The following is a 26,220-nucleotide window of genomic DNA, read 5'->3' on the forward strand; positions in this document are numbered from 1 at the left end:
TTTAAAGGACAAAATCAGGATGATTATTTATTTTGTTGTCTTCTTGCTCTATTTCCATATTTGCTATTCCATTAAGTTCTATTTTCTTCCCTACCTGGCATGATAGAATTAGCAAAAACCATTCCCAATCAACTTGTTCAGCTATATCTTCTCTGCAGGAATAAAAAGCTCCATCTTTGAAAAGGGTAAGGAGAAAGGGAGGTTGGTATTGGGTGGAAGAGAGGAAAGATATTGATGAGGGGATTGGAGGTAGATTGGACAAAGTTAAAAGAGCAGTTAGAAAGTGTAAGAGGAGGTGAGATGGACCTTTATTGGAAGTTTTGCCAACTGTCTGGGGCAGCATTCGGTTACTAGTACGCTTTGTGTCACTTTAAGAAAGCTCCTGCCATGCCTAGACCAAGCCCTACGTCATGCAGTGACCCTCCCTGCTGGGTACTGGTGTTGCTTAGCAGCTAGCTGGAGGACTCTGGGATGAAAAGGGAGCCCTGCTAGCCCTTTGTTGAGCCTGGTAGGCTGCAGTCCATGGGGTCGCTAAGAGTCGGGCACAACTGAGCGACTTCATTTTCACTTTTCACTTTCATGCACTGGAGAAGGAAACAGCAACCCACTCCAGTTTTCTTGCCTGGAGAATCCCAGGGACGGGGGAGCCTGGTGGGCTGCCGTCTGTGGGGTCGCACAGAGTCGGATATGAGTGAAGCGACTTAGCAGCAGCAGCAGCAGAGGTTAAGAGAAAGACAGAATTTCACAGGCAGTCAAGTTGTAGCTAAATAAAAAGCAAGTAACATTGTAACGTGGTAGGACCTGTCCTGCCATGAAGTTGGCCACTTGTTCCCAGGGAAGGCCCTAGGGCTCAGAGAGATTAAGTACATATCATAAGGTCATCCCAACATAATAAGACAAGGAACCAAGACTTTAAAACAAGATTCTTTGTCATCCATGCCTGGGCTATGGTCTCCCTAATAGATTTTCTTATTTAGAACTTAAAAAAATGTTCTTTTTTCAATATAAACAATAGAATGATACCATGTGTGAATTGTATGGATACAGCGGGACATACTTCTTTCTGAACAACCATGAACTATTGTGATTTTTTTCTTATTACAAGATATTTTTTTTTTTTTTTTGGTAGAAAAGTCAGTTATACAGATTAGCAGAAGGAAGAAAAACCAGCCATGTTCCTACCACCAGCAGATAAGGACTGTTATCACTTTGCTGGCTGTTGCTTTTCAACACTCTGAGCAGGTGCAAATGAGCTTTCTTTGTAACCCACCAGCTTTGACAAGGAGTTCTGAAAGTGTCGGGAGGAAGTCCAAAGTTCTCAGCATGTAAGAGTGGAGTTGATCTTTGTAGATGCCATCTTGGAGCTAGGCAGCTCCCCTTTGGAGCCTGGGCAGTTTTTTCTTTCTTCAGAGACTTTTGCCCCTAGAAGTTACTCAAGAAATTTGAATAACACTGGTCACTTTTTCAGACTAGACTTTTCAGACTAGTAACACGGGTTACTGATCTCTAAGTGAACAGGTGAAAGTAGAAGATACCATGGACCACAGTTGAGGTTTCTTCCATGATTTTTAAAAAGATGTGGTACATGAGGAGCTATGAGGGAGAGGCTAGAGGTCATTTATAGCCTGTATGCAGAAGGGGAAACGCTGTGGGATAGTCAGCCTTCTGGAATGCCCTGACTTCAGACACTTTGAGAGTGATTAATTCATTTATTGTTCAACAATTCATTGTGCCTTTAGACTTGCAAGCAGGAAGTGGCAATCTAATCTGGGGAAGGGGGAGGTGAGGGGAGGGAGCCTTGGTGAAGTTTACCCTCAGGAAGGGCTGGGTCCTTGCTTAAGATACTCGTGAGATTCTGACAATGAGGCTGTGACGCCCATGCTTGACGTTCGCTGTTCACTCTCTGTTCAGCAGTGAAGCCCTTGAATCGCAAGGGCTAGAGCCCTCCTTTTTAGAGACAGTGAGGACGAGGTGGCTGAGGCTGAGCCCCACTTTGGTTCCTGTTCTGCAGGAAGAAGACCTCAGAAGTGAGAGCAGATGGCAGCTCTCGAAGGGACAGAAAGGGATCCTTGTAGAAAGAAAAGGAGAATATGAGCTTGGCAGCTGCCCTCCTGGAACACATCCTCTGGGAGTTTGCTGGCAGTAAATTCAGCCACAGGAAGTCCAGGGGTTCCCGGACCTTAGGAGTGATGCAGGCACTCCATCCCTAAGCCAACGAGCACAGGCCTGGGAGATGTTTGCCCGGTGACCCTGACCATCTGCAGAAGACATGCATTAATACTTGGGTGACACTTATTAGTGTTTCTCAGTCTGCTGAACTCTTCGCCTGGCAGTTGATGAAGAATCATGAATTCAGTGCAATGCAGTGCAATCCGTAAGTGTGTTTGAAGCACCCACAGTGTGTCCACCAGTGTGCCAAGTACTGTCCTAGTGAACAAAATAAATCTGACTTGCTTTCTGACCTCACTGGTTTTACAACCTTGGGACTTCCCTGGCAGTCCAGCAGCTAAGACTCGGAGCTCCCAGAGCAGGGGACTGGCGTTTGATCCCTACGTCAGGGAAATAGATCCCACATGCTGCAACTAAAAGTTTACAGGCCACAGTGAAGATAGAAGATCCCACCTGCTGCAAGACCTGGCACAACCCCGCAGTATTACCACCTCTTACTTGTGACAAGAGATTTAAAAAAAAAATCATGCACGAGGTTAAATGAGTTAACTGCTCCTTAGCAGAAGAAGTAGGACTAGCTTGTTTTAAAGGAGATCAGGTAATTCTTCAGCTCTAGGTAGTACCATTGGAGCTCTTTGCTCTCGTTCAGTTGAGGGCTGCATTGCATTTATTTGCAGGGCCCAAGATGGCTTCACTCACCTACCAGGTGCCTTGATGGGAAAGGTGATACGATTGGGCTCAGCAGGGCCCCTCTCTTCCCCCTGTAGTCTTAGGGGTCTGCAACTGTAGCTCCAATACTTTGGCCACCTAATGCGAACAGCCGACTCATTGGGAAAGCCCCTGATGCCCGGAAAGATTTAAGGCAAGCGAAGAGGGCAGCAAAGGATGTGATGGTTGGATGGCATCACTGATTCAGTGGACACGAATTTGGGTGCACTCTGAAAGGTGGTGAGGGACAGGGAGGCCTGGAGTGTGACAGTCCATGGAGTTCAAAGAGGCGGACATGATTTAGGAACTGAACAACAAAGTGAGATTTTATATGATGACTCGAGAGATAAGAATTAGAAGCTATCACTTTCTTAAAACCTGAGTCAGAAACTGGAACAGGGTCACTTTTGGCCTATTCTCTGCATCAGAGTCCTCTAAGATTCAAGGAGAGGGGCACAGACTCTACCTCTGTATGAAAAGAGTCTTAAAGCATTTGTGGCAGTCTTTAACCTGCCACACTAGTAGAGGTAGGATTCAAACCCAGGGAGTCTCACTCCAGAGGCAAAGCTCTTAACTACCACAAAGTAATTCTTAATACACTGAGTTTCGATCAACACAGGGAGGGCTGCCGGTGTGCACTTAGCTTCACATCAAGGGCCTTTTTCAGCTACAGGCTGGATACTCTGGATAATTCCCTCTATTTTATAGGAGTGGACACAGCTCGATTAGGATTTGGACTTGGGAATTTTGAAAGCACCATCAACACCAAAGAGTCCATGTCTCCTGTTGATTTCAAAATCAGAATGAGCAATTGCAAGCACACCCTGCCTTATGACTCAAAGAGGTGCTCTGTGACCCTCCCCAACCCAGGTCTCAGTACAAAAGGGCACAACTTGACCCTTCAGAGAGGCATGAACCTTGGCTGACGAATCTTTCCTGAGACCTGCCCAAATATTGATTGGTTTCAGCGATCTTTCTCTTTTTAGCCTTGTGTTGCTATGGTTATAGGTGGAAAGTTAGCTTTCAATAGAAACTCAGCCCTCACTCACTCTCCATAAAGTAGAACATCACTAATTGAGGTTCTTTATCCTCTTTTTAAATTAAGTGTACTCACAGGTTCTAAAGTAGACTAAATTAAGAAATTCATGTCATGGTTTAAAGGCAGAGACATGTGAACACTGCATTTATTTCTTATGTTTATAAATCTGACTTTATGAAATTACATATAAATAATTTTATATAATTATAAATATATAACTATATATATAATTTCATAAAGTAAATATGACTGGGAAATACCTGCATTATTATACCTGTACTATACCAAATTTATATGTGCATACATATATTTGGTCTATGCCTCTGCACAGGTATTTCCCCAGTCATATTTACTTTATTAATTACATATAATTATATACCAATAACAATATAAAAGCATATATAATTTCATACATATATAATTATATATATATGGGCCAAATATATACACATATATTTGGTCTATGGCTCTGCACAGGTATTTCTTTAGTCATATTTATTTTTAGAAAGTTTACAAATATATTTGAAACCAATAAAAAGCATAAAACAAGTGAAATTTGGAAAATATCAAAGCTTGTCTAAGAAGGTAACATACCTTTGAAACTTAATTGCCAAGAAAAAATTTTAACAAAATTATATAGCTTTACCTGGTGGCTCAGATGGTAAAGAATCTTCATGCAACGCCGGAGACTCAGGTTCAATCCCTGGGTCAGGAAGATCCCCTAGAAAAGGAAATGGCTATCGCTTCCAGTGTTCTTGCCTGGGAAATCCCATGGACAGGAGGCTGGTGGGCTAGAGTCCATGGGGTTGCAAAGAGTCGGACATGACTAAGCGAGTAACACACACTAACAAACACACACAAATGTTTATTGTGCACTTGCTCCTTGCTAGGAGCCTTTAATGCTTTTCATTGTTAGCTCATTTAATTGACAGTGCCGTCTGAAGTGGATATAGTAACTCACTGTTTCCTATATGGGAGGAACTGTGGCTCAGAGGGGTAAGGAGCTTACTGAGGACCATGCAGTAGAAAGCATCAAGTCAGCATCTGAACCCAAGCCCACACACTGTTTATCATAGCAAAAGGAGAGGCAGTGCCCAGGGAGATGGAAGGGCTCAAGGTGCCCTGCTGCCCAAGCATGCTCACGTTGACTTTAAGGACTGGTTTCCAGTTGCAAAAGCACTGAGCAAGAGACAAAAACTTATGGGTAAGAATAAAATAGGGCTTTCTTGGTGGCTCAGACAGTAAAGAATCTGCCTGCAATACAGGAGACCTGGGTTCGACCCCTGGGTCAGGAAGATCCCCTGGAGAAGGGAATGGCAACCCACTCCAGTATTCTTACCTGGAGAATTCCATGGACAGAGGGTAGGGTGTTGAAAATATTAAAACCAAGTTTAAAAAAGGCAAGTCTTCAAAACTGTCACAGAGGGATGGAATGGGTAGGGAGGTGGGACAGGGGTTCAGGATGGAGGGGACGCATGTATACCTATGGTGGGTTCATATTGAAGTATGGAAAAAGCCATCACAATATTGTAAAGTAATTATTCTCCAATTACAATAGAATTTTTAAAAAGCAAGTCTTGGTGTAGGCAGCTGGTGTGACACGTGCTGACTCTGTGGCCAGGTTGGGCTGCCCTCCTCTGCTGACAATGATGTCCAGAAGCCTGAGTTGAATGGTAAGCATCACTCACTTGCATTTGATTGACCAGCTCCAAATCACAGAAAATCAGAGTTAAACAACTTTCCTTTAGAATCTAAACTGTAATTGCAAAAAAAAAAAAAAAAAAATCTTCCCAGTAATAACTATGCTGATCAAACTTAGAGGGTAGACAATACATCCTAGAGGTCTTTGGTAGTCTTCTCAGTATCCGGTACAGCCTGAGGGACTTGGCAGAGGTGCAGTACTTTTCTTTATTGAAGTTTGCATTACTGTGATTACCTATATGTGTATCAAAGATTTTAGCAAAGTTATAGACCATGGCTTCTCAGAATTTGCTGTGTATATAATTCATCTGTGAGCTTGTTAAAATTAATATTCTGATTTAGAAGGTCTAGGGCGGGACTTGTACTCTTGCCTGGAAAATCCCCTGGATGGAGGAGCCTGGTAGGCTGCAGTCCATGGGGTCGTGAAGAGATGGACATGACTGAGCGACTTCACTTTGACTTTTCACTTTCATGCATTGGAGAAGGAAATGGCAACCCACTCCAGTGTTCTTGCCTGGAGAATCCCGGGGACGGGGGAGCCTGGTGGGCTGCCGTCTATGGGGTCGCACAGAGTCGGACACGACTGAAGCGACTTAGCAGCAGCAGAGTGGGGCTTGAGGCTTTGCAATTCTAACAGGCTTCCAGGGCTGCTGGTAGTCAGGGACTGAATCCGCTTCTTCTGCATCTCCTACCTTGGCAGGCAGGTTTTTTACCACTGCACCACGTGGGAAGCCAGAGCTCCTTTTTACCCATTCATAAACTTCAATCCTTATCAAAATTTGCCACTTCTGATTTTTTTTTTTTTCTTGGAAACATCTTCCCTCTGCTCTGCTCCCTCCCTCAGCTATCACCCTACTTCTTGGTTTCCTTTTGTGATCAAGCCCCTCTCTCCAGTCCCTGGTTCTGTCTGATTTGTTAACCTCTTGCTGCATGGGTCCTGTCTGGGCTCACCATAGAAAGTTCATCACCAACATTTTGCATGACTGAATCCAGTGGTGATTTCTCAGGCTTCACTCTGGCCACTGCTGCATTCCATTGTGGAGTCACACTGGTTATCTCTGCAAGGACTTTGGAAGTTAGCACTCTGCACTGTTCTCTCTTCCTGGGACTTCCAGGGCTACATTGACTTTCCAAACTCATCACCACATCAAATTCATTGATCTTAGACTTCTCTGGTGGTCCAATGGTTAAGACTTCAAGCCTCCAATGCAGGGGGTGCCAGTTTGATCCTTGGTCAGGGAACTAGATCCCACGTGCTGCATGGTGCTGCCACACACACAGAAGATCTTTCATCTTAACCTCGATCCTAGAAAAGGAGACAGACCACTCCTTGAAGACAGTGACTGTATCTTTAGAAAGGTAAAGTCCTAGACAGTACCTGGTACGCGGTATCTTCACTGAATTAAGCACCATAAACTATTAACTGATAACGGTGATGACGATGATAATGACAGCCACCCCCACACAACTATAAAACCTTACTTGTGGAAACATAAGATAGGATCATGTATTTACTTCTTGAACTCACAGTTTTAATACCCTTTTGGAATAACCACACAGCTAATTACCCAAAGGTTCAGAGGCTGGGATTTCCACGTTCTTGTGCTTCCTGTATGGTTTTGAGTGCATTTAAAAATTCTAGTTAGCTCTTAAGAATATCCATTCATTGCTTCTTCACAATTGAATTGAGAGCTACTTAAGAGTACGTGGAAACTGGCAAGGTGGAGTGAGGGATGTGGCTCAGGAGGAGGGCAGAGAGGGAAAGGAGACATTTTCCTACCTGATTTACACGTTTTTTCCTTGTCTGGGGGTGGGAAACACCTGAAAAATAACATCATGTTGAACACTTTCTGGAAAATAGTTTAGATACTTTTTGTGTTTGTTTAATTTTTTCAGCCATGCAGCATGTTGCAGGATCTTAGTTCCCCAGCCAGGGATTAAACCCTGGGCCATGGCAGTAAAAGCGCCAAGTCCTAAGCACTGGACAGCCAGGGAACTCCCAAGACAGTTATGTTTTAGACAGAGGAAACATCAGCCACTTCCCTTCCCCCATGTATACACATTCTCTAGCTTTGAGTCCCCAAATGAACCACAATCTGACAACCATCATGATCCAGAGTCTTCCTCCTGCCTGACCCTGGATAGCTCTAGCATTTTAACTGACCTTAAGTTCAGCTCCTGGTGACTTCCAGAGCTACCTGCCAGCCTCAGGGTTCACCTATCAGCTTCAGAGCAAGTGAAGAAAATCCAAAAGATCCCCCAAAGCTTCCTGGCAGAAGGGATTTGTTCTCTTAATGTTTTATGCTGCATTCTTGTGAAGACACCTGGTCATCACCCCACAAAAAGGTAACTGAGATGTGTATGTCTTTGAGGCAGGCCCACTATCACTTTAAAAAAAAATTATTTATTTTATTTTTGGCTGCATTTGGTCTTCGTTGCTGTGTGCGGGCTTTCTTTAGCTGTGGCAAGCAACAGGCTACTCTCTAGTTGGGGTATGCAGGCTTCTCACTGTGATGGCTTCTCTTACTCTGTCACTTAATAACTGTGGCCCTTGAGACGTTACTTAACCTGTCAGAGCCTTAGTCATTTCATTGATGAAGTGGAATAATTGGCTTTCAAGGTTCCAAGAAGATGACGTAGGCAAAGGTCAAGAGTAGCGGCTCATTCATCAATGTGCTCAACAGACTGTGTGGTCATCACTCTTCTAGGTGTAGGGGCCTGGTGGTGAACAACCCTGCTCTTAGGAAGATCATATTCTAGAGGGAGTCATTCACATAGCAGTTCCCTTTCCTGTTTTCACTTTCCTTTTCCTTATTCAGAATAAGAACATCTGCAATTATGACAGATATATAATATTTTAGAAAAATGGATGCTCCAACCAAACACAAGTCTGCCTTTCTTTGACAGAGTCAAGGCAAGTAACAACTTTTTTTTCCCCCAGAAGAGTAGAAAAAAATCTGATTCATTAACTTACTACCCTTATTCCTCTGTTAGAAAAAAGACACTAGAAAACTCGTACCAGATGGTACATAATGTTACTTGTACTGAATTCCAGAACTAGAATTTCTGTTCCATGTTAGGTGTCATCTCCTGATGGTCTACCAGAGGGTAAGTCCAAGGCAGTAAGAACACTGCACTCAGAAGACCACAGAGCTAACGTCCATGGGCAGCTGAGAAGGTCATGGCTCTGTCTGCAGAATGCTTACTACCTGCATCTAGCAGGGAGACTAGGGTAGGGAATAAAATGTGCATTGCCTGATAAGCAGAACAAAACTTTTATTTGTTTATTTTATAAAATAAAATCCAGGCATTTGACAAAATATAGATCAAACACTGACTTTTTAAAAATTAATTGAAATTCTTAAGTGGTATCAGACATTTTGAATAGTCCAGACCAAACCAGGGTACGATCAGCTAAAGCTTCAGGTCCTATAATCACTTTATCTCACACACATAAGTGCAGATGACTATTATTCAGTCTTCAGTGTGCATTCATAGCTCCATCTCACTCGATTCCAACCATGAGATCACCAGTCGGTATTATTACAGCCATTTTTTTCCAATGGATGAGGAACTGAGGCTGAAGAGGTTAAGAGATTTGCCAAAGTTCACACAGTCAGGTGGTGCAGTGGTAAAGAATCTGCCTGCCAATGCAGGAGATACAACAGACGTGGGTTCGATCCCTGGGTCTGGAAGATCCCCTGGAGAAGGAAATGGCAACCCACTCTAGTATTCTTGCCTAGGAAATCCCATGGACAGAGGAGCCTGGTGGACTACAATCCATAGGGTCACAAAGAGTCGGATATGACTGAACAACTGAGCACACACAGTCAGCAAACAGCAGAACCAAAATTAGAGTAAGTATCTTCTGACCCCTAGGCTAGGACTCTGACTGCTGTGATGCTGAGAGAGACAGAATTTTCATACCAGAATGCTCACCCAGCATGGGACTCCAATTACTGACTCTTTAACACACATGGCAGGATTTCCCTGGTAGTCCAGTGGACAAGACTTTGCACTCTCGATGCAGAAGGCCCGGGTTCGATCACTGGTCAGGGAACTAGATTCTACATGCTGCAACTAAAGACTTGGCACAGCCAGATAAATAAATAAATACATAAAATATTTAAACATACATGGCCAAGCTTCCTGCTCACTACAGCTCCTTCTTCTCCACCCACCCCTAGATAAAACTTAAACTGAAGAAGTATGTACATATATATATATATATATATATAAAGGACTTAATTATTAAGTGTGTTAAATGTTGGTTTTGCTGGAAAAAAATGTTATCTAAACAGGACTAGAGATTATCCCTTTTTTCCTGTATTAGTTTGTGATTGCTGTATAACAAACCACACCAAAACCAAGTGATTTAAAGCTGTAAATGTGTGCATGCTCAGAGGCTCAGTCGTGTCTGACTTTTTGTGACGGTTCCTCTGTCCATGTGATTTCCTAGGCAAGAATACTGGAGTGGATTGCTGTTTCCTCCTCTAGGGGAATCTTCCTGATCCAGGGATCGAACCTGGGTCTCCTGCATTGGCAAAATTCTTTACCACTGAGCCACCTGGGAAGCCCAAATTAGTAAACCCCTTTTGTTATTCATAAATCTACAGTTCTCCTGCTCTTAGTTGGGCTCTTTCATGAGTCTGGCATCAGCTGGCAGACTGGCTAGAAGCAGACTGGTCTAGGGTGGCCTAGACTGGGACAACAGGATTCTCCTCCAGGTGGTCCCATCTTCCTACAGGTACTTAGGCTTGTTTATTCGATGACAATCACAGGGTTTCAAGAGAGACACTGGTTTGCCGGATTTCATTTGATATGTTTTATTGATCAAAGCAAATCACAAGGCTTGCCCAGATTCAAAGGATCGTGAAAGAGACCTCTCTAAACAAGAGGACCTGCAAAGTCAAATTGAGGCCTTTAATTGGGGCCACCATTCCAATCAATCTGAGAATTCTTTCTTCTGGCTACCATGAAGAAATATGGGACCAGGCTGTTGCCCCTCCAGATCTTTCAAAGGAAGTTAGAAATCATACAAAATATTCCAATTTGAAAGTGATTGGAAACCAAATAAAAATGTCCAAAAACAGTGTGTAAGCAAACAGAGCCTTTGTATAAATCTTGGAATTAGAACCTGCTGCTCTATTGATTATATATGGTATATTGCCACTGGAAGCTTACTGTATCTATTTTGACCCCATGAATAACAACCAAATGTTAAGATCAATATTCATCCAATTTTGCCCCATAGAATAAGGGATATAAGAATGAATCTGGAATTTTGCCAATAAACTTAATTATCACTGCAGTTTTATTATTTTAACTTTTTGTAGAAGTGTGACTAGCATGAGATCAGTAATTAATCGGCACTATCTACTGCTGGATGCTGTCTTCTACTCTAAATAGATGCTCATTTCACCTGAAGCTGATGGAGAAACAAGATATTTGGAGATACCAAAGCTATGGTTTTTCCAGTAGTCATGTATGGATGTGAGAGCTGGACCATAAGAAGGCTGAGTGCCAAAGAATTGATGCTTTCAAGTTGTGGTGCTGTAAAAGACTCTTGAGAGTCTCTTGGACTGAAAGGAGGCCAAACCAATCAATCCTAAAGGAAATCAACCCTGAATATTCATTGAAAGGACTGATGCCGAACCTGAAGCTCCAATACTTTGGCCACCTGATGAGAACAGCTGACTCATTGGAAAAGACCCTGATGTAGGGAAAGACTGAAACAAAAGGAGAAGCAGGCAGCAGAGGATGAGACAGATAGCATCACCAACTCAATGGATCAGACTTTGAACAAACTCTGGGAGATAGTGGAGGTCAGAGGAGCCTGGGTTGCTACAGTCTGTGGGGTCACAAAGAGTTGGACACAACTTATTAACTGAACAATAATAACAGCAACACTATTATTTATATTTTCTTTCTTTTCATAGCATTTTTCAAAGTAAAAGTTGAATATATATATAAGGTGTAAAACATGATGATTTGACATACGTATACAAAAAGAAATGATTATTGTGTGTGTATGTGTGTTCAGTCGCTCAGTCTGACTCTTTGCAAACCTGTGGACTGTAGCCCGCCAGTCTCCTCTGTCCATGGGATTTTCCAGGCAAGAATACTGGAGTGAATTGCCATTTCCTACTCCAGGGGATCTCCCAGACCCAATGAAGCTACTTAATATACCCTGTTCTCACATAGTTACCTCTTATAAGGGCACTTGAAATCTACTCTCTTAGGATATTTCCACTATTCAGTACAGTACTATTAACTACAGTCATCATGTTGTACATTAGATTTCTATTCATCCTCCATAGCTACAGTTTATATCCTTTAACCAAAATCTCCCCATTTCCCCCACCTACCCAGCTCCTGGTAACCACCAATCTACCCTCTGCTTCTATGTATTTGACTTTATATTTCACATATAAGTGAGATCATATAGTTTTTTTCCTATCTGTCTCTGGGTTATTTCACTTAGCATAATACACTCTGGATTCATCCAGGTTGTTGCAAATGGCAGGATTTCCTTTTTAAAAGGTGAATAGTATTCCATTGTATATATATTCACAATAGTCTAGGCATGGAATCATAACATTATTCTCTCTAGGTCAAAGATAATTGATCACAGATGTCAGATGATTTTGAAGCTTCTCCTACTCATAATCTTTTGAAGTGTTAATGTTATATTTAGGGCATCCCTCATAGCTCAGTCGGTAAAGAATCCACCTGTAATGCAGGAGACCTGGGTTCAATTCCTAGGTCTAGAGGATCACTTGGAGAAGGAAATGGCAACTCACTCCAGTATTCTTGCCTGGAAAATCCCATGAACCAAGGACCCTGGTGGGCTATGGTCCATGGGGTTCACAAGAGAAGGACATGGCTTAGCAACTAAATTACCAATGTTATATCTATGCTTTTAATGCATCCTCCTAATATGTAAAGAATTTTTAAAAAGGACTTTTCTTTGATTTATGGCCTAAATGAAATTTAAATAACCAAAATTGAAATACAATTTTGAAAGCTTATTTTATTTAATTTTATGAAAGTTAGAACACCAATTCATTCTGCAAAGGTTAAATCATTGCACAAACTGTCAACTGATTTCCCTATCAACTTAGTAGTTCTTAATTTTTTGTATATAAAATAAACAGCTTTCACAATAAAAATGAATTATTTTGACATTTTACCCTTCAGTTCAGTTCAGTTCAGTTCAGTCACTCAGTCATGTCCAACTCTTTGCGACCCCATAAATCGCAGCACACCAGGCCTCCCTGTCCATCACCAACTCCTGGAGTTCACTCAAACTCACGTCCATCAAGTCGGTGATGCCATCCAGCCATCTCATCCTCTGTCGTCCCCTTCTCCTCTTGCCCCCAATCCCTCCCAGCATCAGAGTCTTTTCCAATGAGTCAACTCTTCGCATGAGGTGGCCAAAGTATTGGAGTTTCAGCTTTAGCATCATTCCTTCCAAAGAAATCCCAGGGCTGATCTCCTTCAGAATGCACTGGTTGGATCTCCTTGCAGTCCAAGGGACTCTCAAGAGTCTTCTCCAACACCACAGTTCAAAAGCATCAATTCTTCGGTGCTCAGCTTTCTTCACAGTCCAACTCTCACATCCATACATGACCACAGGAAAAACCATAGCCTTGACTAGATGGACCTTTGTTGGCAAAGTAATGTCTCTGCTTTTGAATATGCTATCTAGGTTGGTCATAACTTTTCTTCCAAGGAGTAAGCGTCTTTTAATTTCATGGCTGAAATCACCATCTGCAGTGATTTTGGAGCCCCCAAAAGTAGTCTGATACTGTTTCCACTGTTTCCCCATCTATTTCCCATGAAGTGATGGGACCGGATGCCATGATCTTCGTTTTCTGAATGTTGAGCTTTAAGCCAACTTTTTCACTTTCCACTTTCACTTTCATCAAGAAGCTTTTTAGTTCCTCTTCACTTTCTACCATAACGGTGGTGTCATCTGCATATCTGAGGTTATTGATATTTCTCCTGGCAGTCTTGATTCCAGCTTGTGTTTCCTGCAGTCCAGCGTTTCTCATGACGTACTCCGCATGTAAGTTAAATAAGCAGGGTGACAATATACAGCCTTCACGTACTCCTTTTCCTATTTGGAACCAGTCTGTTGTTCCATGTCCACTTTTAACTGTTGCTTCCTGACCTGCATATAGGTTTCTCAAGAGGCAGGTCAGGTGGTCTGGTATTCCCATCTCTTGAAGAATTTTCCACAGTTTCTTGTGATCCACACAGTCAAAGGCTTTGGCATAGTCGATAAAGCAGAAATAGATGTTTTTCTGGAAGTCTCTTGCTTTTTCCATGATCCAGCGGATGTTGGCAATTTGATCTCTGGTTCCTCTGCCTTTTCTAAAACCAGCTTAAACATCTGGAAGTTCATGGTTCACATATTGCTGAAGCCTGGCTTGGAGAATTTTGAGCATTACTTTACTAGCGTGTGAGATGAGTGCAATTGTGCGGTAGTTTGAGCATTCTTTGGCATTGCCTTTCTTTGGGATTGGAATGAAGACTAACTTTTCCAGTCCTGTGGCCACTGCTGAGTTTTCCAAATTTGCTGGCATATTAAGTGCAGCACTTTCACAGCATCATCTTTCAGGATTTGAAATAGCTCAACTGGAATTCCATCACCTCCACTAGCTTTGTTCATGGTGATGCTTTCTAAGGCCCACTTGACTTCACATTCCAGGATGTCCGGCTCTAGGTGAGTGATCACAGCATAGTGATTATCTTGGTCATGAAGATCTTTTTTGTACAGTTCTTCTGTGTATTCTTGCTACCTCTTCTTAATATCTTCTGCTTCTGTTAGGTCCATACCATTTCTGTCCTTTATCGAGCCCATCTTTGCATGAAATTTTCCCTTGGTATCTCTAATTTTCTTAAAGAGATCTCTCAGTTCAGTTCAGTTCAGTCACTCGGTCTGACTCTGTCCGACTCTGAGACCCCATGAATCGCAGCATGCCAGACCTCCCTGTCATCACCAACTCCCAGAGTTCACTCAGACTCACGTCCATCAAGTCAGTGATGCCATCCAGCCATCTCATCCTCTGTCGTCCCCTTCTCCTCCTGCCCTCAATCCCTCCCAGCAGCAGAGTCTTTTCCAATGAGTCAACTCTTTGCATGAGGTGGCCAAAGTACTGGAGTTTCAGCTTCAGCATCATTCCTTCCAAAGAAACCCCAGGGCTGATCTCCTTCAGAATGGACTGGTTGGATCTCCTTGCAGTCCAAGGGACTCTCAAGAGTCTTTTCCAACACCACAGTTCAAAAGCATCAATTCTCTAGTCTTCCCCATTCTGTTGTTTTCCTCTATTTCTTTGCATTGATCGCTGAGGAAGGCTTTCTTATCTCTTCTTGCTATTCTTTGGAACTCTGCATTCAGATGCTTATATCTTTCCTTTTGTCCTTTGCTTTTCGCTTCTCTTCTTTTCACAGCTACTTGTAAGGCCTCCCCAGACAGCCATTTTGCGCTTTTGCATTTCTTTTCCATGGGGATGGTCTTGATCCTTGTCTCCTGTACAATGTCACGAACCTCAGTCCGTAGTTCATCAGGCACTCTGTCTTAGATATATAAATACATATGATTTCATTTTAGCTGTCCAATGGTATATAAAGGAAAAGAATACATAAGGAGAGTCTTCATTCCAAGTCATCTTTGGAATGTTTGTCTGTATTTGAAAATGAACAGTCAGGTACAAGATATCTAAGTGATACCATGTACTCTAGAAGATTCTATTTTTAAGGATTAATATCAATATATACTCCCATCCCACACACTCTTCTCACTATGTGACAAAGATAGTTCAGGTCTATGTCCCTTCCCTTTGAAACAGGGTAAAAGTGACACTGAGGTTGGGTCATAAAAAGCAAATGACCTCTTCCTGGTTCTTACCTTGGGGACTTTTACCCTTGGAAACCCGCTACTGTGTTGTAAGGAAGCCCACATGTGAGAACTTCAGCCAAGAGCTGTGTGCAGTGCTGACAAGCATCCACTGCCAAATACAGGCACGTTCCATCTTCCTGCTGAGGCCCCAGACATAGTGAAGCAGAAATGGCAGAAACTGTCCCCCAATACCCTTTCTGAGTTCCTGACCTGTAGAAAGTATGTGATACAATAAACAGCTTTTGTTGCTGTAAGCCATTAAGTTTCATTATGCAGACAGATTACCTGGAACATATGCTTTGTAATTAAGGCTGTCAGATAAAATACAGGGTGTCCAGTTCAATTAGAAGTTTCAGAAAACCAATATATTTTTTAAAATATAAGTATGTCTCATGCATTATCTGGGACTTACTCATATTAAAAAATGACTCATTGTTATTCCAAAATTAGAATGCAACTGGACGTCCTGTATTTTTATTTGCTAAATCTGGCAACTTTTGCAATAGGTCCGTATTGCAAATTTACGTGCTTAATTTACAATATGAACCTGTGTGGAATCTACACTATCATATTCACTGATTGCCCACAGTTTTGGGGAGGCCAGACTGACCTTGCAGACCTAGGTACTCAGCCTTCCAAAAGCCGGGGCCGGAGAAGAAAATCAGACTGTGGCTTGACCCTCCCTTCATCCTGTGGCTCACAGATTCTCTTTGATCCCCACGTCCATTCATTGGATCACTTCAATTAATGCTGACAAATAGCCACAGGAGACTATTTTTAAATGCAAAGAATATTCTGGGAAAAAATTATATCTTTACCTTTTTTATTTTTTTTAACTCTAGCAGCTAGGCATCATGCCTCTTAAAACCACTTCTGATCAAATTGTTGTCTATTTCCAGTCACCCTGTTACATGTAGCCCCTTTGTCCTTAAATTTCTAAATATGAACAAATGTGACATTGTGGGACTCTAAATTTAAAAATTGCTCTTTCTCTTAAAAACATTTTTTTCCAGGAAAGAATGGCAGATGAAACACATGATGTCTGGGGATTTGCTTCAAAATAGCCATGGGCGTGGGTCGGAGCAGAGACAGAGCAACTTCAGCCAGCGCTGGGAACTGGGTGGCCAGGAAGCTGGTGATGGCCACACGGGGTCATTTTTACTGTTCTTTCAACTTTTTTACTTGTTCAAAATTTCCCATGACAAAAGTTAGAAGGCAGGAAAAAATATTTATACAATACAGAGAAGATTATTTTATGCCCTATAAATAGAGATTGATAGTGCTAACAAGTCATCTGGCCCAAACTAGTGTATTATAGCTAAGATGCTGTAGACCTGGTGAAGCAGGGACAAAATCAGGTCCACACGAATGTAGCACTTGTACTCAAGCCTTCTGAATTTCATGCCAGTGTTTCACATGGGCTCACATTATACCATATTCTTTAATCTTTCTGGTTCATAAATCATAGTTTTATAATCATCAAAATTTAGAAGCTCTTTTTAAACAACTATGTTCCCTTGCATCTCAATAGGAACGCAGACCAAGAGAAGAATGCTTGATTTATTTAGGTTGTAATGGAAAAATTTGTCAACATTTAAAGTATAACTTTGAGAGCAAAAAGGGTAAAATATCAAATAGATATATATGATTTACATATAATGCATGTATTCATATATTTTTAACATGTATTTACTTGTAACTTTCTTTGATTCTCTCCGTGCCCCCATCCCCATGTACATGCATGCACACACACATACACACAAGCACACATGTATTCAGCTGTCTTTCCTGACTCTGAATTCAACAGCACACATTTTTTTCAAGCACGTATCACTTCCTACTTTGAATGTGATTTGCTTATGTATCTCATATATCTTATTTATTCATTAATGAATATTTTATTGAATGCTAGCTCTGTGCCCAGCAGTGCCGGGTTTAAAGTAGTAAATAAAACAGACTTGGTCCATACCTTCATGGAGCTTAGCAGGGGAGAGAGAAAGTAAGAAAATACAAGGAAAGTACATAAAAATTGAGATGAAACCTAAAAAGGAACCAAACAGAATAAGAGAATAGGGAACAATAAGGTGAGTGGGAGCACCGTGAGGATGACCAACGCTGCACGGGGTTCAGAGACATTCATGATAAGATTCAAACAGGGAGAAGGGGAGTCTCATCGCAGGCAGAGGGCACAGCCTGTGCAGAGGCCCCTGTGTGGCAACACCTGGCCCCAGTGCTGCTGGGCCATGAGTGAAGAAGGCAGAGGAGGCAGTGTGATTGAAGGGAAGAAGCGAGGTCAGGTCACGTGTGGCCTTGATGTCAGGGTCAGAAGTTGGGGTTTCCCAGTGATGTCCCATTAAGAAATTTTAAGCAGAAGAGTGACACAATTCTTTCTATTTTTCCTTTTAGTTAGGATCTCTTTGGTTCCTGGCTGGAGAATGGATTATAGCAAGACAAAATATGAGTCAGCTGGCCAGACCGAAGGGCATGGTGGTGGCCCAAGTGAGTTGTATTGAGGTTGGTGGTTGCAGAGAAATAGCAGATTTGAGAAAGGATTTGGATGGAGATCATGACAAAGTCTGGATGTGAGGTCACAGGGAAAGAGAAAAGCCAAGATTATTTCCCAGGTTTTAGGCCAGAGCAACTGTTACGTATGGTAACTCCATAGATGAAGGTAATTCAGGGAAGAAAAAAGTTGTATTCTTCTTCTTTTTTTAAAATAAATATTTATTTATGTTTGTATTTATTTGGCTGTGTCGGGTCTTAGTTGCATCATGTGGGATCTTTAGTTGCAGAATGCAGCCTCTCTAGTTGTGGCTTGAGGGCTCAGTAGTTGAGGTCCATGGGCTTACCTGCTCTGTGGCATGTGACCAGGGATCGAACCTGCCTCCCCTCCATTGCAAGATGGCTTTTTAACCACTGGAACCACCAAGTCCCTGTTTGACTCTTTTTCCCTCAAGGATGGATGGTCCAGTAGGAGACAAATCCTTACTAAACTGTAAGCATCTTGTAGACCCATCACTGTATTCTGAGAAGGTAGCTGGGTGCCCACCACACAGGTAGAGGTTGAATAAGGCTTACTTACTGGGTGTGCAAGCAAACAGAGCCCTAAGTGGTGGTGTTGGTGTGGGGGGAGCACCTGGGAGATTTCCCCTGGATGCAGGATTTAAAAAGAACAAAATTTTAAAATAATTATTGGTTATTTCAACGTATATTATAGTTCCATATTAGACTTCGCAGGCAGCTCAGGGGTAAAGAATCTGCCTGCAATACCAGAGCTGCAGGGACACAAGCTCTATCCCCAGGTGCAGAAGATCCCCTGGAAGAGGCAAAGACAGTCCACTCCAGTATTCTTGCCTGGAGAATTCCATGGACAGTGGATTCTGGCGGGCTACAGTCCGTGGGGTTACAAAGAGTCAGACGTGACTGAGCATGCACGCAGCTCAGCATAGTTACATATTGAGGGCTCCCTGCCCTTTTAAAAAATTATAGTAAAATACACATAAACTAAAATTTACCATTTTAACCTTTTGTTTTTGGCTGCACTGGGAGGCTTGCAGGATCTTAGTTTCCTGATCAGCAGTTGAACCTGGGTCACAGCAGTGAAAGCAATGAGTCCTAACCACTAGACTGCCAAGGAATTCCCTATTCTAGCTATTTTTTTATTGGACTATAATTGCTTTACAATGTTGTATTAGTTTCTGTTGTACAACGAAGTGAATCAGTTATATGTATACATGTATCTTATCCCTCTTAGATATGTATACATGTATCTTATCCCCACCCCCATCCCACCCTTCTAGGTCATTACAGAGCCCAAGCTGAGCTCCCTGTGCTATACAACAGATTCCCACCAGCTATCTATTTTACACATGGTATTGTATATGTGCCAGTCATATTCTCCCAGTTCATCCCAACCTAACTTTCCCCTCCCCCCTGTATCCACATGTCCGTTATCTACATCTGCATCTCTATTCCTGCCCTGCAAATAGGTTAATCTGTGCCATTTTAAAATTTACACTTCAGAGACATAAGTACATTCACATTGTTGTGCAACCGTCGCTACTAGCCATCTCCAGATCTTTTTAATCTTTCACAACTGAAACTCCACACCCATGAAACACCCACTTTCAATCCTGCCCTCCCCTCAGCCCCTAAGTAACCACTCTCCTCCTTTCTCTCTCTATGAGTTTGAGTACTCTAGGTACCTCATATAAATGCAATCATATGATATTTGTCCTTTTATGTCAGGCTTATTTTACCTTATATAATATCTTCAAGGTTTGTCCATGTTGTAGCATGTGTTAGGATTTCCTTTTTTTTTTAGGGGAGCCCAAGCTCTTTTATCGGAGAAGGCAATGGCACCCCACTCCAGTACTCTTGCCTGGAAAAATTCCATGTACGGAGGAGCCTGGTAGGCTGCAGTTCATGGGGTCATCAAGAGTCGGTCACGACTGAGCGACTTCACTTTCACTTTTCACTTTCATGCATTGGAGAAGGAAATGGCAACCCACTCCAGTGTTCTTGCCTGGAGAATCCCAGGGATGGTGGAGCCTGTTGGGCTGCCATCTATGGGGTCGCACAGAGTCGGACACGACTGAAGTGACTTAGCAGTAGCAGCAAGCTCTTTTATAGCAGCTAAAACAACTAAGTTTAGCAAGACTGATTAGTTAAAATTGAAGTGCTCTCCTCAAGTGAATGTCAATGGTCAGTCAAGTGTACTGGCTCAACAATCTGCCCCTGTGAAGGACTGGGCTCACTCTGGCAGGGCTGGGCAGTCTGTTGATGCCACAATGCCTTCTCTAGGTAGATGCCCCAGTAGGGCCTCACTAACCTCCAGCCTACTAATGCCCCACCCCCCTTTTTAATTTTCGTCACTCTCACCCTATTCCCCAACCCTACCCCAGGCTGCCCACCCTGAAGTGTTCAGCTTGGTCCTTCTACTCTGTTCTTTGGTCTCTCATCTATTGTTGCTGGGTGAATGTCTTGGTCTCTTTGACTCTTGGTACTCAAAGCCAAGTTTATGTCTGCTTTTGACGGTGAACTTACAATCTCCATTCTGACTCTCATTTACTCTGGGTAAATTTGGATCCTTTCCTCTTTATGGCAAATGAAAGAGCCAGGAAACAAAAAAAGAATGATGTTGGCAGTGATGAGAGTAGAAATGGAGAGTCAGCAAGGAAGATCTAGGTGTAGTATATATCTCCAAATATCTTCCTTCTACAGACATTTCTTCCATTTCTTCTTTTGGTAGGGTGGAAAGAGAGATCATACTTCTTGAGAAGTACTGGAATGCAGTTCTTCTCTGCTGAAAAGTAAGGGCTGGACTTGGCTTAAAGTTCTGTTATGAGAGTCTGGATGAATGATGGAGGCATACTCCCAACACAGGTTTTCTGTACATGGGGAAAGCACAAAAGTACTAAGAGGGAGGGCTAAGATTTCTCTCCACAAATAATCTGTCATCATCTATGCCATTCACCATTAATTGCCATCATTCTAGGTAGGAAAGATTTTTAAATGGTTTTTACAGTACTCACCAAGGTTTTAAAAAACAACAGCAACATCAGTATCAATTCAACGCTGCTGCTGCTGCTTCTAAGTCACTTCAGTCGTGTCCAACTCTGGGTGACCCCATAGATGGCAGCCCACCAGGCTCCCCTGTCCCTGGAATTCTCCAGGCAAGAACACTGGAGTGGGTTGCCATTTCCTTCTCCAATTCATGAAAGTGAAAAGTGAAAGTCAAGTCGCTCAGTCATGTCCGACTCTTAGCGACCCCATGGACTGCAGCCTACCAGGCTCCTCCATCCATGGGATTTTCCAGGCAAGAGTACTGGAGTGGAGTGCCATTGCCTTCTCCAATCAATTCAATGAAGAACATCCAAATATGTTATTTTGTGCAAAATAACTTCCTAATGCCAAGCCAGTTTTTAAACCTTCAAGTTGAGATCCATTAGGAGGTCACGAAATCAATTTAGAAGGTTACTATTTAATTTTTAAATAAAATAAAATAGAAAATATTGTGGTATATCACAATTAGTAAATATTAGCATTGCTTTGTAGAATTTTGAGTTTGGGAAGGTACGTGTATGAGACGAGTATATTGTGTGTGTGTACTTTTTACTGAGTACAATGTACTCCTTACCAAGGGTCCCAGCAAGGGTGAAAAAGTTTGAGAAAATTGCCTCCAAACTGAATGCATTAATTTTAACGTAGGCCTGGTTACTGCCCTAGGAAAATAAAATGGTATTGAATGTGCATCAAAAATGAGTTTGATTTTGGAGTGTTTGACTAGTTTCTGACTGGCGTTTGACCAGTGAAACTGGGTTAGTTTCACATTTGCAAACATTCCTTCAAACATGAATTCATTTTTCTTGTCCAGAAAAAGATTTAAGAAGGTTTATACACAGTTGAATATAAAATAATAAAACACAACAGTTCAATTCAGTTCAGTCACTCAGTCGTGTCCGACTTTTTTCGACCCCATGAATCGCAGCACGCCAGGCCTCCCTGTCCATCACCAACTCCCGGAGTTCACTCAAACTCATGTCCATCAAGTCGGTGATGCCATCCAGCCATCTCATCCTCTGTCGTCCCCTTCTCCTGCTCCCAATCCCTCCCAGCATCAGGGTCTTTTCCAATGAGTCAACTCTTCGCATGAGGTGGCCAAAGTATTGGAGTTTCAGCTTCAGCATCAGTCCTTCCAATGAACACCCAGGACTGCTCTCCTTTAGGATGGACTGGTTGGATCTCCTTGCAGTCCAAGGGACTCTCAAGAGTCTTCTCCAACACCACAGTTCAAAAGCATCAATTCTTCGGCTCTCAGCTTTCTTCACAGTCCAACTCTCACATCCATACATGACCACTGGAAAAACCATAGCCTTGACTAGACGGACTTTTGTTGGCAAAGTAATGTCTCTGCTTTTGAATATGCTATCTAGGTTGGTCATAACTTTTCTTCCAAGGAGTAAGTGTCTTTTAATTTCATGGCTGCAATCACCATCTGCAGTGATTTTGGAGCCCCCCAAAATAAAGTCTCTCACTGTTTCCACTGTTTCCCCATCTATTTCCCATTAAGTGATGGGACCAGAATCCATGATCTTAGTTTTCTGAATGTTGAATTTTAAGCCAACGTTTTCACTCTCCTCTTTCACTTTCAGTATACACACGGGTAAATAATAAGTGATAAAAAAACGATCTTAAAGGAGAAGGGGATTCAGAAAGTCACACAGAACCAAGATTACAAATAGTAGTATTCAGTGAATTCATTTACCGTAGAAATTGATGAAGTAATGAGAAAGAAAAAAAATATAGCTCCTGACATCCAGAATGGATTTGACCTTCACAGTTAGATGTCAATATTATTATAAGCTGGTCTGAGGCTCACAGGGTCACTTTGCTTTCCTGTTGCACAGAAACATTCTTACAGAATATCTGTAACAGGTTCCTCTCAGACCACCATCAAGTGAGACAAAAATAAGGTTGCTGCCCAACACAAAATACCAAATGTTGCCCTCATCTGCTGCGTGGGAGACTAATTTCTCTACCAACATCAGTGTTCACCCTTCTCTGGTCTGACCTCCCCACAGAGATGACCTATTGAGATATCCATTCATAGAACTACTCCCACTTTCTGACAACCCCCAACCCAAAGTAAATCCTTACTTCCACTGATTCTGTCCCAAACTACAAATCCTTCACTCACTTCTTCTGACACCCTCTTACTGAGATGCTCCATTGTTCCCCATAGTGTGTGTTCCCACCACTGCAACCGATTAAAACAAAAAAAATAGCATCTTATCCCACTTCAGGTGTTCCTGGTGGTCTTTGAAGAACAGAAAAAAGCAAAGCCAGTAGTCGGTTAGTGCCTTATCTCACGTGGGACAATAAAGGACATAATCAGAAAAGCACACCTTTCTGTACTTTTTTTTTTTTTGGCTGCACCATGTAGGATCTTAGTGCCCCAACCAAGGATCAAATCAGCATCCCCTGTATTGGGAACACAGAGTCTTAACCACTGGAACACCAGGGAAGCCAGTGTCTGTACTTTAGAGAGTGTGTATCTGTGATCATTGGGGAGGGCAGTGGAGGAGAAGGGTTAAGTTTATGGCACTCTCTTATATCAATACCTTTCAGACTAAAAATGTGTAGTCACTGACATTTAGAAGGCCCAGAGAATTTTTAGGTATGACCATTTTTTTTAGCTGTGTTTTTTTAAAGTACTTATCTTTTGGAGATGGATACTGAAATCCACAGGGAAGAGGGATAGTGGGTGGAGATGTGACTGGAAAAAGACTGGTCATGAGTGGATGATAATTAAAGCTACGTGATGAACACATCAAAGTGTGTTATAGTATTTTCTTTTTTTTTTTTTTAAGTTTTTTTTGAATTTGTTATAATATTGCTTCTGTTTCACGTTTTGGTTTTTTGGCTGCAAGGCATGTGGGATCTGAGTTCCCTGACCAGGGATCAAACCACACCCCCTACACTCGAAGGCAAAGTCTTAACCACTGGACCACCAGGGAAGTCCCTATAGTATTTTCTTTGTCTTTGAGTTTTCCATGATAAAAAATAAGAATAAAAAGATTTCTGGAGTTCTATTGCTCCTCTATGTTTGTAGTTTGTGGAGGCCCAAAGTGGAATGGGGCTGTGTCTGAATACTTTGAGAATCAGGGTATTGGAATTTAATCAAGGATTCCAGAGTTCTGTGTGGGTGTGGGCATGAGGCAGGGCAGAACTTTGCAAGATATTGTCTGAGGGGTTCAGGGAATTCAGGGAGATTTTAAGCCAAATGGATATTACAACTGTAATATCCATTAGCAAGTATTGAATAACCAGGTATGAAGCAACTGGAAAGGAATGTGAGATGCAGGAACACAGAAACCTAGATACGTTCCTCTAGCAGAGCCTGGTGTGCCTGAGGTCACATCTGCTGCTGTGGAGTGCTTCTGAAAGATTCTTTCGTTTGTACTGCTTGAGTCACAGAATCCAATAATTTCACTTTTCTTAAGTTGGGTATCAAGGTTTTGAAGGTCTGACACGTCAACATAAACACTACATTTTTCGAAATAAATTTCTAAAATATTTCTTTTTGTTTTCATGGGGTTGATCTTCTTTCTGCCATAGTTCTGAAAAAGAAACCATTCATTCAAAGAATATTATTGAGAATCTAGTATATTCTACGGAGAAGGCAATGGCAACCCACTCCAGTACTCTTGCCTGGAAAATCCCACGGACTGAGGAGCCTGGTAGGCTGCCGTCCAGCCTACCAAAGTAAGCGACTTCACTTTCACTTTTCACTTTCATGCATTGGAGAAGGAAATGGCAACCTAGTGTTCTTGTCTAGAGAATCCCAGGGACGGAGGAACCTGGTGGGCTGCCATCTATGGGGTTGCGTAGAGTTGGACATGACTGAAGCAATTTAGCAGCAGCAGCAGTATGTTCTAAGTACAGACCTAAATGCTGGAGTTAAATAGTATCTGACTCCATAGAGTTTGGAGTCTAGTGGGGAAGATGGAAGCCAATTCAACAATCTCACGAATATAGTTACAAATTAAGGTAAGTGCTTTGAAGTACAAGGAGCTATTAAAGGATGTAGTTTATTCTAGTTAGAAGAATTAGCTGAGTAATTAGAACTCACTGGAAGCCATGATCATTGGACAAAAGAAAAACATAAAGCAGCATCTGACTGATCTGAAGCCTTGGTTTTTACTCTGAAGTCAGAACAATGAGTTACAAAGTGAGTGACAGGCTCACATGGAAGATAAAATTTGTGGATAAAAAAGAGTTCCAAGGTGATGAAGATGCCTTCGCCAAGTGAAAAATATAATGATCTGATGCAGTTACTAAATTTGTGCCTAACTGTGGCATCATTTCCAGTGGTAAGAACTCAAAAGCTTGAGACACATGAATGGTGTTTATGGCACACTTGGGTGAAGAACTATCAGCTCAAAAAAGCCTTATGAGTAAACATCGTGCATTTACATCCACGTGGAATGCATATGTTGTATCCATTGGTGGCAGCTTGTCTCTAAAGTAAAGATGTCCACTATCAATCAATTCCTCCCCTTTGTGAACATATGCTACTCCCCGACTGAGAGGTAGCATCTATTCCTCCTCTTCCTTGAATCTGGGCTGACATGTAGTTGCTTTGTCATTAGAATCAGGCAGAAGACAACCGGGGTCCTTCCTGCTGCTGCTGCTGCTAAGTCACTTCAGTCGTGTCTAGGCTCAGGCTTTAAGATCACTGGCAGATTCTACTTCCTTTCCCTTGGAGCCTTAAGCCACCAATTAAGAAATCCTGGCTGATCTCCTGGAGATTGGTGTCATGGGGAGAAGCACTGAGACATCAGACAAATCAATGAATAAGTGGTCTTGGACACCCAGCCCAGACAGGCCTTCCAATGACTCAGCACTAACTGTCATTGCATGAAAACAAGCTGGGTCAACCCACAGAACCACAAGGTCAGTAAGACATTGTTGTTTTAAAACACTACATTTTGAGGGTGGTTTTGGCAATAGGCAACCAGAAATCATCTCTACCTCCCAGGACCTACACAGAGATAGCTTGTGCTCCACAGATCTTTCTTAAGTCAAATTTGAGTTGAACTGTCTTTTGTTGAGCAAACCAGTTGTCACCAAAATTCACTGTGACTTTTATGTAAGGGGCGCTGGGGAAAATTTACAGGATAGAGGGAGTTGT

Source organism: Bos javanicus, chromosome 1, assembly GCF_032452875.1.
Source record: "Bos javanicus breed banteng chromosome 1, ARS-OSU_banteng_1.0, whole genome shotgun sequence".
Taxonomy (NCBI): domain Eukaryota; kingdom Metazoa; phylum Chordata; class Mammalia; order Artiodactyla; family Bovidae; genus Bos; species Bos javanicus.